We start from the raw sequence: 15,975 nt of genomic DNA on the forward strand, positions 1-15,975 counted from the left end.
AGTTTTCAGACTGTGCTCTTGGGTACTTCCTATGTTCCAGGCACTGCACTGAGAGCAGGGAATATAGAGCTTAGTGTAAAAGACATGATCTCTGCTGTTAAGTTATTGGGGAGGAAGCTTGAGAAAGCAAATACAGAAAGAGATTTACGGCACTCCTGGAACCATGTTAACTTCTTGAGTTAACGAAGTTGATAATAGTCCTTACCTCACACGACAGCTTTACTAAGCTTTTTTTACAGGAATGGATAAAGATATATCTGAGAAGGAACTTAACATCATGATGAAATGAATCTGATCCAGCATATTTTCCTCTCATCAAGACTAGAGGGAAGTGCTGACCTCAGAATTCATCCCAACCCACCAACTCAATGCTATGGAAGGGGTTTGGAGTAAAATGACAGACTGTATGTGGGTTGATACCACCAGAAAGCTGTAACACTTGGGGCCAGGCAATTTTGCCCATTATGGGACTCACATGGTTCACATAACATAGAAGGAAACTCACCTCATGGAAACATCTTTGCCTCATTGAATCAACAGATCTTTACCATGCGGTCCAACTGAGTACACTTACATTTAGCAAAAACCCCCCACTACAGAGATGGGTTTCTAGAACTAGAATGCTGGAGGTGGCAACAGTAAAAGTTATGTTGGCAGGAGGTCTCTAGAATTTTTCTTGGCAATGTAGTGATTAAGGCAACTGAGATTAACAATGTATGTCATGAGTGTGTATGTACGTGTGTGTGTGTGTGCATTTGTGTGTGTGGGGGGAGTGTATCAGGGACCAATCAATTAATTATGGAGCTTGCTTAAAGAGCTCAGTATGTATAAAATAAGAGTGTAGGAATTATACTTTCTAAAGATTAAATGAAAGCAATAAATAAAATCTGTGTAGTTACAAAATACATATATACTCTTACTTTACATCTGAGAAAGGGCAAGTACATACATAGCATCAATGAGCAATGCATGTTTTGGTTAGTAATTAACCTGTTGCAAAAAACTTATTGCTTGAATAGAGTCCTGAGTAAAAATGAAAACATGAAGCAATTTAAAGCAAATAGTAATATAGACTATATGACAGAAACTGAGTTTCAGTTCTCAAGTAATCAGTAGGTACTGAGTTAGGATAAAGTTGAATGAATAAACAGTTGTGTACCTCCTTAAGCAATCTCAATGTAATGTGGAGAGAAAAACCTTAGAACATAAAGTCATCTATTTTAGCAAAATGATAGAGAATAATTCCAGATTTTAATGAAACTTCAATTCATTCATCATCACAAAGTGGGGAAGTCTTGAGTGCTACTTACTTTAAGAAAAAAAAATCAGTTTTAATATTAAAGTGCAATGCCAATCATTTAGTAGAAATTGCAAGTAATTTGTGCAGTATATGTAAAATTCAAAGCAAATTGAACTTGGACATCAGGATTCAACACACAATTGCCTTCCAGCGAGAATGGTAGAGTATTTTGAGAATTAAGAAGAAATCTGGCTGGAAGGAATGTATGCTGGAATTGTGGCTGATATTGGATCCAATATCCAATTGGACATTGGAAGCCACCTTATACGATAATAATCTGAGGCCCAAATTACAAAGATGTAGGAAAAATACTAGTATCATTAGACATTTGAGGAACTGCATGCACAAGTCCGTCAAAAGACGGTGGAGACCAATATTCCTGGAGACACTTCCATACTTGTCTTACAGTAAAAAATACATGCAGACTCACTAAATTAAAAACAAAACACAACATGGAGCTTATATGTCTTTGCACTCATGTAGCCAGTTATTTCTCAATCAGGGGAGTCATCTGGAAATCAGAGTGGAACCCAGCTGTGAAGTGAAAGGGTGCTTTCAAAACTTGGTAGAGTGGTATATTATACATGGCGGTACTGTGGTGTCAGATTACTATGCAGAAAGTCACAACAGAAATGATCACAGTTCTAGATTTTACCACCTCCATCAGGCAACTGAGACTAAATATAAGATTATATTTTCTGGTGAGGCCTGGGTGACTCAGTTGGTTAAGCATCTGACTCTTAATTTTGGCTCAGGTCATGGTCTCAGGGTTGTGAGATGGAGCCCCTCATTGGGCTCTGCCCTGGGTGTGGAGCCTGCTTAGGATTCTCTCTCTCCCTCTCCTCTTCCCCTCCCCCTCCTTAAAAATTATATTTTCTGGCCATCATAATTATATTATAGGGGCTTAAGCAAAATGTTATCCAAATAAACATGGAGAAGACCCATCTAAAATTCCCTCACATTATTTGGGCCAAAATGGAAGACCAGGTTAGAGCTATCTTTTTTTTTTTTTTTTAAGATTTTATTTATTTATTTGAGAGAGGGAATGAGATAGAGAGCATGAGAGGGGGGGAAGTTCGGAGAGAGAGGCAGACTCCCTGCTGAGCAGGGAGCCCGATGTGGGACTCGATCCCGGGACTCCAGGATCATGACCTGAGCCGAAGGCAGTCGCTTAACCAACTGAGCCACCCAGGCACCCCAGGTTAGAGCTATCTTGATTCATAGTTACCTAACAGGACAAAAAAATTACTTCTGAAACATTTTGCAATAACAGAAGCATGTAAATATAGCATGTAAAAATAATTAAAAATGAGCATATTTTAAGAAGTGATTTCACAAAGTAATGAACAAAAATGGTAAAGTTACTTTGCATTCTTTTTTTTTTTTTTTAAGATTTTATTTATTTATTCATGATAGACAGAGAGAGAGAGAGAGAGAGAAACAGGGAGAAGCAGGCTCCCAAGGAGCAGGGAGCCTGATGCGGGACTCGATCCCAGGACCCTGGGATCATGACCTGAGCCGAAGGCAGACGCTTAACCATCTGAGCCACCCAGGCGCCCCAAGTTACTTTGCATTCTTAAGAAATACTTCCAAAACAAGATACACACACACCACACACACATACACACACACACATAATAGCAGCAATAACAAAAATACAAGTCAGCTGAGGAGAGGAGCTCACAGAAAGAACTAAGAATAAACCAGAACATCCAAATGTAGAATTTACAGTAAGAGTAATACCACCTCTATGGAAGACAAAATCAGGGCCATATAGTCAAAGTTCAAAAATAAAATCTAATTTCAGAGAAGAAGAAAAAGAGAAAGAAAAACTTGGGGAGACACTATAGCTATAGAGGACAGATGACAGATCTAGTGAATAGATTTCCTGGCAGAAGAAAGCTAAATGAATTGAATGGAGAGTTCTGCTTGTTATAGATATAAATAGATGAAAGAGGGGCGCCTGGGTGGCTCAGCTGGTTAAGTGTCTGACTCTTGATTTTGGCCCAGGTCATGATTTCGGGGTTCTGGGATCAAGCCCTGTGTTGGGCTCCATGCTCGGTAGGGAGTCTGCTTGAGGATTCTCTCCCTCTCCCCCTGCCCCTCCCCTGCTCTCTCTCTCTCTCTCTCAAATAAATGAATAAATCTTTAAAAAAATAAAATAGATGATAGATAAATGATAAAGACTGATTTATCTCTATTAGGCATAAATATGCATATAATGCATATGCATATTTTATATATGTATATATCTGTTTATTGATCTATGTATCTAAAATTCAGAAGGATTGGCATTAAAATATTTAAAAAACAAATGACTGAATTTGTTTTAGAATTGAATAACATTGTTAGATTATATGTAGAGCAGGATAAGTAAAATAAATACACACCTAAACAGATTACGGTGAACTTGTAGCATCAATGAGAAAGTGAAAAATTAAAAACTTCCAGAGAGAGAAGATTTTCTACAGAGGAAAAGCAGTAAGACTGACAGCAAAATTTTCATCAGTAGCAATAAATGCCAGAAGACCATGGAGTAATATTTTCAACCTTCTAAGACTCCATTACTGTCAACCTAATATTCTATTCCTAGAATAAAACAAAAGTTATCAAGACTGATGATGAAATTAATTTCGGACATTAAGAACTAAGAGAGTAGGCCATTCATAGTAAATGCTTGAGAGACAAACTGTAGCCTAAAAGAAGTATGATATAGAGCTATGAATAGGATCAGATAAGTTATAAAATATATTGACCTTTAACTATTAACTATAAAAATAATGCTTTTTTCATTTAAAATTTGTCAGAATGAAAAAAATCAATGCATAAATTAAAAACTTGGGAACAAAATTATACAATTAAGTAAAACAGGAAAATAAATATAAGATTATTTTAAAAACAGCAGAGAACTTGATTTTTTAAATTTAGAATCTGATTTTTTGAAGAATATGGTAATATAAACCTCAGTATCTCTATCTGAGGGGGGAAATAAAATACCAGAGGCATGTATTCTTACTCATAATTATTTTTAAAATGTTTATACTGATTTTTAAAAGGCACAGAGATTAAAGATGAGCATGTGTTTGCCAGTCTGGAGGTGACTTACTGTTCCTTTGAAAGAAAGGTGTGAATGGAGGGTGGGATGAGAGCAGGAGTTTCCTCTAAGACTGAGTAGTGACACAGAAAGGTTAACTGATTTAAGATGGATTCCCTTTGGCTGGCCTCCCTTGAAAGACTCTCTGAAAACCTCCATAGAAACAGTGTTTTAGAAAATCAGTCCTAGTCAATAGTAATGTTTGGACCCAACATCTATGCTACCGGGATGGAGTCTGGTCCTTCCCCAAACACAAGCACAAATTAGAAAATGTTCTCACTGCTTTACCATGCCACTGAACGGCAACTATAAACCTCAGACAATGACTTCTGATAGGCTCAATGGTGAGGCTGTTCTTCACACCAAATATGAAACCTGAGATGGTACAACAGGGCTAAATCAGACCTTTCCCTCATCTCATATTGTTTTGTGCCCTGTACTCAATTTCACCAGGGAAAGAGACAGTGTTTTCTTAGGTGTGCACTTTGAAAACCCAATAGCCAGGGGTAGGAGGTTTCATGCCCAGAGTCTGATATCCAGCCCTGCTTGTCATATCTCTGTGCACTGCAGTAGAAGGATGCTCTGTTTATCCTATTGCTTCTGTTTCTAAGGTTTTCTCACTTAATACTATTGCTATAGGAATTTTTATAAAAAATTAGAATATGTTGCTACAAAAAAGCATAATCGATTCACAGGGAAGAGCTTAGTTCCTTTGGTAGGTTCACTCTCAAAATTTCTGTGCCCAGTATTCCATCCATTCCCTTCCCTATTTCTATTTAATATATACTATATAACAACGTATAAGTTGAATAATATAGGATGGGTGGTATGACTGAAAACTTGAATAACATCGTTTTAAATAACGTAATTACTTATTTTTCTCTTTTTAAAGAGATGTCCAGAAATAGGTAGCCAAGGAATAGTATGGCAGTTCCACAGGCCACCAAGATCCCAAGCTCTTTCTCTTTTGGTTGTACCATCCCTGCTTAGCATGTTTTCTCCATTCCCTGCATGGACTCGTTAGTGCAGGCCATCCATCACACAAGCTGTCACCATCATGTCCAAGTTCAGAAGGAGGAAAGGGAGGGCAAAAGGGTATACCTATCACTGAGTTAGTTCCCTTAAAGAGGTTTTCTGGAAACCTCACTAAACTATTTCTATTCATACTGTCTCAGCCACCCCTCTTGCAAGGCATTCTGGGAAACATTTTTTTTCTGGGATCATAATGACCCTAATAGAGGAGTTGTGTTAAAGGCAGAAGGGATGATTTTTATGCAACTAGGCGCGATCAACAAAGGCTTGCTATAGTGCTTCACTTTTAAGATAGTGATATACTTTGATTTAAAGTATATTATTTAGGGGCACCTAGGTGGCTCAGTCAGTTAGGCATCTGACTCTTGGTTTCAGCTCAGATCGTGGTATCAGGGTCATGAGATCAAGCCCTGCCTGGGGCTCTGTGCTCAGCATGGATCTGCTTGAGATTCTTTCCCCTCCCTCTCTCTCTCCCCTTCTGCTCTTCCTCTCACTCATGCTCTCTCTCTCTAAAATAAAATAAATAAAGTATATTATTTAAATTAAGAGGTGGCAGATAATTAAAATACTTATTTAACTATATTGAGATATAAAGGAATGAGAGAATGGTTATAATATAAATCAACATATGTTATTGTGGCAAGTCAATAAGCAACTACTGAGAAGTCAGTTTTGATCATTGACAGTAAATCAATTTTAAAATGCATAAAACTGAAATGTCAAGACATAAGATAAGCAAATTATTTCTTGATATGAAATAAACCAGAAGAATTAAAAGCATATACAGTTAAGTGAAGGAAATATAACTGACTCTGGGCAGGAAGCCTAGCTTTGGGGAAACATAGGCCAGGGGGCTATTGGTTTTCTTTATAAACCCTATTTTATAGGTACTAGGTTTAGTGTTTTACAGTGTACTGTTTTTGTTTGCTGGTATTTTGGTTTTATTTTTAAATCATGCTCAGGTATTACTTTGCTAAAATTCATTCATTCACAGAATCTTGTCTCAAAGCACATGCATTTTATATTTGTCGGACATTCATTTGAAGTATTATATTAGAACTAATAAGGGAAGGTAAAAATCATTAAGTATTTGTTTCTGACCTTAAAAAGACTAAAATTTAGTATGCAAATATACATAATACAAAGTAGAAATGGAAAAGTACTCAGAAAGTTGCAAACAGGAATTTAGGAGAGGAAGAAATTCTCTATTATTGAATATATCATAGAAGGCAGATGGATTCATTCTTCCATAATAACCATTTCACAACACTTTGTTTTCATTGGTTTTACATGCTTCCTTAGGTTACAACCAGAAATTCGGGCAGTGATTTTACAAACTTAACAGGCAAAGTAGAATGGTAGTTTGGGAAGCAACAGAAACTAACCTATCTGGAGCCAAGATGTTTGGTCAACCAAATATCCACCCACAAAAAGAGAAAGCAGAAGTATTAACTCGACGCACGCTGGACAGACCATTGCATCTGGAGACAGCAGAAGTCCCACCAGACCATTAGGTTAAGCTACATGGATTACGAGAGTGCCAGCACAAGCAAGCTTGGCACGTAAGCACTGACACACTTCATATACAGTAAGTAACTGATACGACAGAATCCTTAACACAAAAGCAACTGTAAAGGTCAGTTTCGTTTACTAAAAACATACTTTTTTCTTTAAAAGTCTGTTAAAAGATAAACTGAGGCATATTAAATATTTTAATGGCTTATTTACACAAAAACGGGTTCCGATCAAACAGCGCCCAACAGTAAATGGTTTGAGGCTATCCACGCACAGGTGAGTTCTAGAGGCTTTTATACAGACAAGGTGGAAGCCAAGGATGGAAATTGCTGATTGGCTACAACCTAAAGCCTAGTGGGCTGTGATTGGTTGTTCTTAGGCGTCAGTTCCCTAACCCGGAGGCGTTGTGGTTTGCTTGCGTAAATCCCAGCTTGAAGGATTACAGCAGCGGAAGGAGAGCGGCTAGAGGCCGACTTCACGCTCTACGGCCTCAGTCCAGTTACGGCACTGTCGTGTTAGTTCCTACTCCCGGGAAATTTAGGATTGGTGGGTCTTCTCAGTTGGTCTCTGCCATCATTCCCGGCTGTTTGGAGTACCTTCACCGAGATCTCCTGACCAAAGTGAGTGGAACGTTTTCTTTTCTTTCTTTTCTCTTCTGTTTGTCCTCTGACGTGGGCTGGCGTAGATTTTCGTCACGAACTCGTAGGACTTTCCTGTTGACTTGGAGCGGAGGCTATGGCTTTTGAAAAAGCTGGCTGTTGGCCTCGTTGATGTTTCTTTAAAAAAGTCTGTGGTGATTAATTCAACACCTAGTGTGCTGTAGAAGGAAATAGCCCAGGAAGTGGGGCTTTAAAAATGCAAAGCACGCTGGTGCTCTTTAAGGAAATTACTGAGTAAGTATGCTCTGGGAAGTAGTATATGTGCTCTGAGAGCCTGAGTGTGAAAACAGCGCAGTTTCCATTTTGTTTGTTATTTCTGGGCTTGGCTTCGATTTCAACTACCCCATTGAACGTACTTAGTACTTCACTGTGTGGTAAGTGGTTTTATCCCAAAGATTACACAGAAAATAAGAGAGAAGAAAGAGGCAGTGTTCTTGAAGGAATGCTTAAACTGCCTTTCCTCCCAACCGTACCTAGCTCTGTTTGTTACAGTTGTAAAGTAAAATGGATAAGGGGCGGAAAGAGGGGAATAGTATCTTTATTTAGATTTTTGGTCCTTTGCTCTTGATAAGGGAAATCTGAGTGTAAACCTCTCCTGAGCAGTTAGTCAGAGGGAGGTTCCCCTTGTCGGATTGTAGGTAGAAGTTGGTTGTGAATGTATTCTCTTTTGTTTTGGTTTGCTCAAGGTATTTTTCTCAAATTGGAATAGACCTTATGTTATGATCTAGAAGATCTAAACCTTGTTTATTAATTCCAGCTGTGGAGTCCTCCCCTTAGTAGCAGTTCACTCTCATCAGTAATTTTTGGCTTATTCTCTATTATCTTTTATGTCTTCTGGGCCTCTGCTTAGACAGATGAAGTATTCCCTGGCTATTGTCTTAGCTCTAAATCCAACATAGTATTTTAGTTAATAGTTTTCTTTCTTTCTTCCTCTCTCTCTCTTCCTTCCTTCCTTCATACTTTTCTTAATCATTACCTAACACAGTTTACATCTTTTGTTTTTTGATGCAGATATGGTATAATGATATAGAATTTTGGATAGAATGAGGGAGAGAAAGGTAGAGATCCTTGGCAAATCCCCAAAGCCATCTGTATTACAGTGTCTTTTTAGGGAATTAGCGTATGTGCCAAATATCTTGTTCCTTGGAATTAGTCTGGACAGGTGTGTACGAACAGAGTTCCTAGTAGGCTATTTCGTTAAGGCTGTGGAACCTGGGCAAAATTTTCAGATTGACATTGCCCTTTAGATGAAAAAATAATTTTCTTTTTTCTGGGTTTGAGATACACCTTCTGATCTTCTCATAAAAAAGACTTTTTTATGTGGAAAAAAATTTCCTTCTGAAACACATTAAGCTTCTTCAAGAGCTTTTGGGGCCAAGAGAATGAAATATTATAAAATGTGATCAAAACTGATAAGAGTAAGGTGGTTTTTAAAGTGATTATTTTTATTATTTTTATGTTTTGTTTTTGCATTACAATATCTTATATTGAGAATGTGAAACTCAGCAACTAGTAGTCTATATTAGCCACCTGAAAGTGGTACAAAACTGGAAAGATGATAAAATACACAGTCTTAAGTCATCTTGGGAAAACAGAAGTCAAATTTTAATATAGCTAGCCTTGCATCATGTTTTATCGATGATATATACATACATTCATCACTTTCCTTCTCATGAAACCACTGTATTTAGTAACATTAACCTCTGTCAGGACAGAGTTGTATAAGTAGTACACACATATTTCATTCACTGGCCAGTGATTGTCTTTAAAGGTATAAAAAATTCTTGTATTTGCAAAAGGCTATCCTAAAATAGCCTTACTACGGAGTGCTGGTGGAAAAGAAAATTCAGAGACCTCTCTGACAGGTCTCTGAAGGGTTAGTGCAGGGTCTCTGCGGACCTGGAAACATAATAGAAGCTAAAAATTAGAAAGGAGAATGTGGTAGCTCTACAACTTATGGTATTTATTTATTTATTTATTTATTTTTTATTATGTTATGTTAATCACCATACATTACATCATTAGTTTTTGATGTAGTGTTCCATGATTCATTGTTTGCGTACAACACCCAGTGCTCCATTCAATAGTGCCCTCTTTAATACCCATCACCAGGCTAACATGGTATTTAACCAGAAATTAATGCCAAGAATACCAAGGCAGTGTTTACTTTGATGGAAAAACATAAGACACATTATCTTTGGGAAAGCTTCTAAAATATCAGCGTCTTGTTATACTAATTCTTTTTTTTAAAGAGTGTATTTATTCATTTGAGGCACATAGATAACAGAGAGAAAAAGAGAACATGAGCAGGGGGAGAGGCAGAGGGAGAGGGAGAAGCAGGCTTCCTGCGGAGCAGGGAGCCTGATGCGGGACTCGATCCCAGGACCTTGGGATCATGACCTGAGCGGAAGGCAGACGCTTAATCATCTGAGCCACCCAGGCACCCCTGTTATACTAATTCGTAATTGTTATATCGACTCTTGCTACAATGAACGCATCTGAGGATAATTGTTTGGAAATAAATAAAAATTAAATTTTTTTCCATGTATGGAACTATGTTTTACCTTTCCTATTTTACCTTTCCTATTGTCTATTTGATGTCAGCCTCAATAATCAGTGTCTGCTCTGTGTGTGTGTGTGTGTTTAGTTTTGGTTTGATAGATTCATGTACTCAGGTCCTTAATGGCTATTTATGTAAGAGTGAGTGTCAATAGGTGTTAAATCTCCCTGAGTTAAATTCCGGAAGTACAAGCAGTAAAATGTTTTCTAGAATAAAACATTCATGTAAGGTATGAAGAAGGCAATAAAGCTGGAAAATAAATTGTCCATGTGGTATAAGTTCATATGTTCCAAGTTTTATAATTTATATTTAACATACTGGTCTTTAGAAAGGGAAGCCACTGGAGGATCACAGGATCTCAAAGTAAAAGCAAATGTTATTCAGATGTACTGTGCAAAATACTTTAAAAATAACTGGATATTACTTTGTACTAGGAGTGGCAGAATGGTTTCATAACCTCCAAACTAGGTAGGATGTTATACCATTTACTTTCTCGGGTCATTCAATGCTTCTGTGATATGATAACATGGCTTATACATAATATTTGATATTTAGTTTTGTTGGACATGACTGCTTCTGATGATAAATGTTGGGGTATTCATTTTTATCTATCTTAAAAACATAGGCTTATCAGAGTCTTTTAAAGTACCCACCAGGGGTGCCTGGGTGGCTCAGTTGGTTAAGCATCTGCCTTTGGCTCAGGTCATGATCCCACGGTCCTAGGATCAAGGCTCTCATTGGGTTCTCTGCTCAGTGGGGAACCTGCTTCTCCCTCTGCTCCTCTCCCCTGCTTGTGCTTTCTCTCTCTCTCTCTCTCACTGTCAAATAAATAAATAAAATCTTAAAAAAAAATTCTTTTAAGTACATTCACCTGTAGGTAACTGAATATTCTTAGATTATTAATTATGACTACACAGAAAGTTTCCAAAGGAATTCCAGTAAGCCCACAAAGCTGAAAGCCCCCCCCTTCTTTTTTTTTGGAGTGAGCACATCCTTATATCTGTGACACCAACAACCATCATCATGCCTTAGCTATCTCTCTTTTAATTCTCTTTTATTTTTGAAAAATAAAAATGCAAAAAAAGAAAAATGAAAATGCACACATAAAAATAAGATCAAATGTCATGTCAGTCCAGTTAGTGCGTGTGCATGCATGTGCACACACACACCTGCATACCCCAAAGATTTTTATGAAATATGTATAGCAGCTTTATTTATATTAGCTTCAAACTGGAAACAGTCCAGGTGTCCCTTAATAGGAGAATAAATAAACAAATTGGGATAAGTGTATATAATGGAATTCTACTCAGCAATGAAAAAGAACAAATTATAGATTAAGGAGTGAAAACATCTTATACAAACATACATTATGTATGATTCTGTTTATATGAAGTTGTAGAATTGGCAAAATTTCTCTAAGGTGAGAAAAAAACAATGCTTGTTTGTGGGGTCTCTGGATACAGAATGGATGGAAAAATGAAGTAAGTTTGGGGTCCAGGGCCTTGGGCCTTATATCTTGAGAGTTTTGGAGGGTTACATATCTGTGCACTTGTCGAAATTTAGTGAATATTTACCCAAAGTTTCTGCATTTCATTATATATAAGTTTAAACTTCAAAGAAAATAAACTTGCAAACAGATGCTAAATTCTTTTTTTTTTAAAGATTTTATTTATTTATTTGAGAGAGAGAGAATGAGAGAGAGAGAGCACACGAGAGGGGGGAGGGTCAGAGGGAGAAGCAGACTCCCCGCCGAGCCGGGAGCCCGATGCGGGACTCGATCCCGGGACTCCAGGATCATGACCTGAGCCGAAGGCAGTCGCTTAACCAACTGAGCCACCCAGGCGCCCCAGATGCTAAATTCTCTTAAATGATATGTAAGATGAAGTACTTAGGGAAAGTCTACTATTGCCTGAAATTTACTTTGAACGTTTCAAAAAATAAGATTGATGGATGGATGAATAGAGGAATGGATCAGTATGTTATAAAGTAAGCATAGTAAAATGTTTAAATATAGAAATTATATGATAGTGAGTATATTGATGCTCACTGAAAAATTCTTTTAACTTTTTTCCTATTTGCAAATTTTCACAAATACTGGAAAAGACATCTTTTTTGTTTGCTTTTACTTTATTATAGCAGTGAACAAAATAGTTGGAGTACTTAGTGAGTGCTCAATCGAGTATTTGAAAGAAAGAAATAATAAATGGATACATAAATTAAGAATGGAAATTATGAACATGAAGCCCCAGTAAAATATCCAGTTGTCAAGGCCATTTCCATGCTGTTTCACTAATCATCTCCATGACCCCAACTAAAGCCTGACTCTACTCTTCACTTTTTTCCCTGGACAAATGGTGCCCTTCTAGCATTCCAGATAGCTGAGATAATTCCAAGAGAATCAAATTCTTCCTTAGCCACAGAGGATCAATAGGTCTTTTAGATGGCCTCTAGGATTGAGGGAGAAGGGAGGCAGATGAAGAAGTAACAGAAAGAGGTTATTGTTTTTTGTGTGTGTGTTTGTGTTTTTTTAAGATTTTATTTATTTGAGAGAGATAGCGAGAGAGAGTACGAGCAAATGGGGGGGAGTCGGGAGAGGGAGAAGCAGGCTCCCTGCTGAGCAGGGAGCACGATGTGGGACTCGATCCCAGGACCCTGAGATCATGACCTGAGCCGAAGGCAGACGCTTAACCAACTGAGCCACCCAGGTGTCCCAAGATGTTATTGTTTTGACCATAATATTTTCAGAAATTCTGTAATCTTAGATGGATTCAGTAATTTGAGGTTTTTATTGTTGTTTCAATGCTTAATACTTCTTAATGACTAGTCTTTCAGATTTGTTTCCCCTCTCTTCTTCTGTCCAAGATGGAGCATGAATTTAATTTATGAGACCTCACAGTAATAGATAGGATGATGTGACTGTGGTATCCCAATTTTGTGTAGGAAAAGCTGGTCTCCTTGAATTGCTAACTGTGATGCAGAATTTGTCTTCTCTGAATATCCTGCTTGCTAAAATCCATGCCTGTGGTGAATTGTGGTCTTTTCTCCTGCTTGGTCATCTTACCATCTTCTTTTGACCAGGTCTGTTATTAATTTCTTAGGGCAGCAAAAACAAATTACCACAAGCCTGGTAGCTTAAAGCAAGAAGAATTTATTTATTCTCTCACGGATCTGGAGGCTAGAAGTCAGAATTCAAGGTGCTGGCAGGTTAGAGTGTTTTTAGAGCTCTGAGGCAAAAACTGACCCTTATCTTTCTTTCCTAGCTTCTGGTGGTTGCTACTAATCCTTGGCATTCCTTGGTTTTGCAGATGCATCACTCTAGTATGCCCCTATATTACATGGCTTTCTCTTCTCTATGTCTTGCTGTCTCTTCACATGGCTTCTTATAAAGACACCAGTCATTGGATTTAGGGCCCACCCTAATCTATTTATCTTAACTAATTACATGTGCAAACATCCAATTTCCAAATAAGGTCACATTCTAACATTCAGAATGGACATACATTTTTGGAGGACACTCTTCAACCCACTACAAGACCTCAGTGTGATTCTTGCCAGCTTTGTTTGAATCCCTGAAATCTGATTTTAGTTTTCAGACCTGGTATAGCCCTCAGGCTCAGGCCACTTTTCCCTGGAGAAGTAATCACTTTTGACATACTCCTCAAATAGATTTCAGCTGATATTCGTGTCCCTCTTCATTAGAAATGCAATATATTCTGTTTTTTATTCTTATAAATTGCAAATAATAAAATATTGTTAATGCAGGGACTGTACTTTGCGAATCATTGCTCTAGACTTAACTAGCATAGTTTGTCACTTTGGATATTGGTCTGAAAAGATCCGGACATACATCTGGACACATTTCCCCATACCTCCTCTCAGATGGAAGGTCCCAGGTTTTAAGTTTTCTACCTTCTCTGCATAAGACCCCTTTCATCTTAGCATAACAAGCTTCATTGGCTAACAGTTCTCAGAGGAAGTGATATCCTAACCATTCTATGGGAGAAACTCTATGGACTAGTGGCCTAGACTGGCTGTCAATATGTAAAATGGGAGATAAAGAAATTTATAGAATTTTTTCTCCTAGAGAAATCCTGGCACTTCAATTTATTATTATTTTTAGTTCAGAAGCTTAATTTTGAGTTTCTTTTTCTTTGCTTTCCAGTTATCTTAACAAACTGAATTTCTACACTCTTAAAAGATAAACTGAAGTACATTGAAATTTTGAAGAGTTTATTTGAGTAAACATTAATTTGAATCTGGTGGTGCCAAGTTGAAAATGGTTAGGAGCTCTCCAACAGCAGGATGTAAAGGAAAGGCTTTTTTTTTTTTTTTTTTTTTTCTTTTTCAGTTACCCCATCCCACCACCTCCACTCCCCTCCAGTGACCCTCAGTTTGCTTCCTACGATTAAGAGTCTCTTATGGTTTGTCTCCCTCTCTGGTTTTGTCTTGTTTTATTTTTTCCTTTCTTTCCCTATGATCCTCTGTTTTGTTTCTTAAATTCCACATATGAGTGAGATCATATGATAATTTTCTTTCTCTGATTGACTTATTTCGTTTAGCATAATATTCTCTAGTTCCACCCACGTCATTGCAAACAGCAAGATTTCGTTTTTGATGGCTGTATAATATTCCATTGTATATGTATATCATATCTTCTTTATCCACTCATCTGTCGATGGACATCTGGGCTCTTTCCATAGTTTGGCTATTGTGGACATTACTGCTATAAACATTGGGGTGCAGCTGCCCCTTTGGATCATTGCCTTTGTATCTTTGGGGTAAATATCTAGTAGTGCAATTGCTGGTTGTAGGATAGCTCTATTTTCAACTTTTTGAGGAACCTCCATACTGTTTTCCAGAGTGGCTGCACCAGCTTGCATTCCCACCAACAATGTAGGAGGGTTCCCCTTTCTCTGCATCCTCTCTAACATCTGTTGTTTCTTGACTTGTTAATTTTAGCCATTCTGACCGGTTTGATTTGTATTTCCCAGATGCCTAGTGATGTTGAGCATTTTTTCATGTGTCTGTTGGCCATTTGGATGTCTTCTTTGGAGAAATGTCTGTTCATGTCTTCTGCCCATTTCTTAATTGGATTATTTGTTATTTGGGTGTTGAGTTTGGTAAGTTCTTTATAGATTTTGGATACTAACCCTTTATCTGATATGTCATTTGCAAATATCTTCTCCCATTCTGTCGCTTGTGTTTTCCTTTGGTCACTGTTTCCTTTGCTGTGCAAAAGCTTTTTATCTTGATGAAGTCCCAGTATTCATTTTTGCCTTTGTTTCCCTTGCCTTGGGAGATGTGTCTAGGTTGCTGTGGCCGAAGTCGAAGACATTGCTGCCTGTGTTCTCCTCTAGGATTTTGATGGATTCCTGTCTCACATTTAGGTCTCTCATCCATTTTGAGTTTATTTTTATATGGTGTAAGAAAGTGGTCCAGCTTCATTCTGCATGTGGCTGTCCAATTTTCCCAACACCATTTGTTGAAGAGAGTGTTTTTCCATTGGGTATTCTTTCCTGCTTTGTTGAAGATTAGTTGACCATGGAGTTGAGGGTCCATTTCTGGGCTCTCTATTCTGTCCCATTGATCTATGTGCCTGTTTTTGTGCCAGTACCATACTGTCTTGATGATTACAGCTTTTATAATAAAGCTTGAAGTCCAGATTGTGATGCCACCAGTTTTGGTTTTCTTTTTCAACGTTCCTAAGGAAAGGATTTTGTAGAGCAGACACTGAAGCAAAGCAAGGGAATTATTTGATTGGCTGTAACTTAAGTGATTGTCCTATTTGGGAAAGCCTAGTTGGCTGTTTGTGACT

Source organism: Mirounga leonina, unplaced genomic scaffold, assembly GCF_011800145.1.
Source record: "Mirounga leonina isolate KUSES-001 unplaced genomic scaffold, KU_Mleo_1.0 Mir_176, whole genome shotgun sequence".
NCBI classification, from domain to species: Eukaryota; Metazoa; Chordata; class Mammalia; order Carnivora; family Phocidae; genus Mirounga; species Mirounga leonina.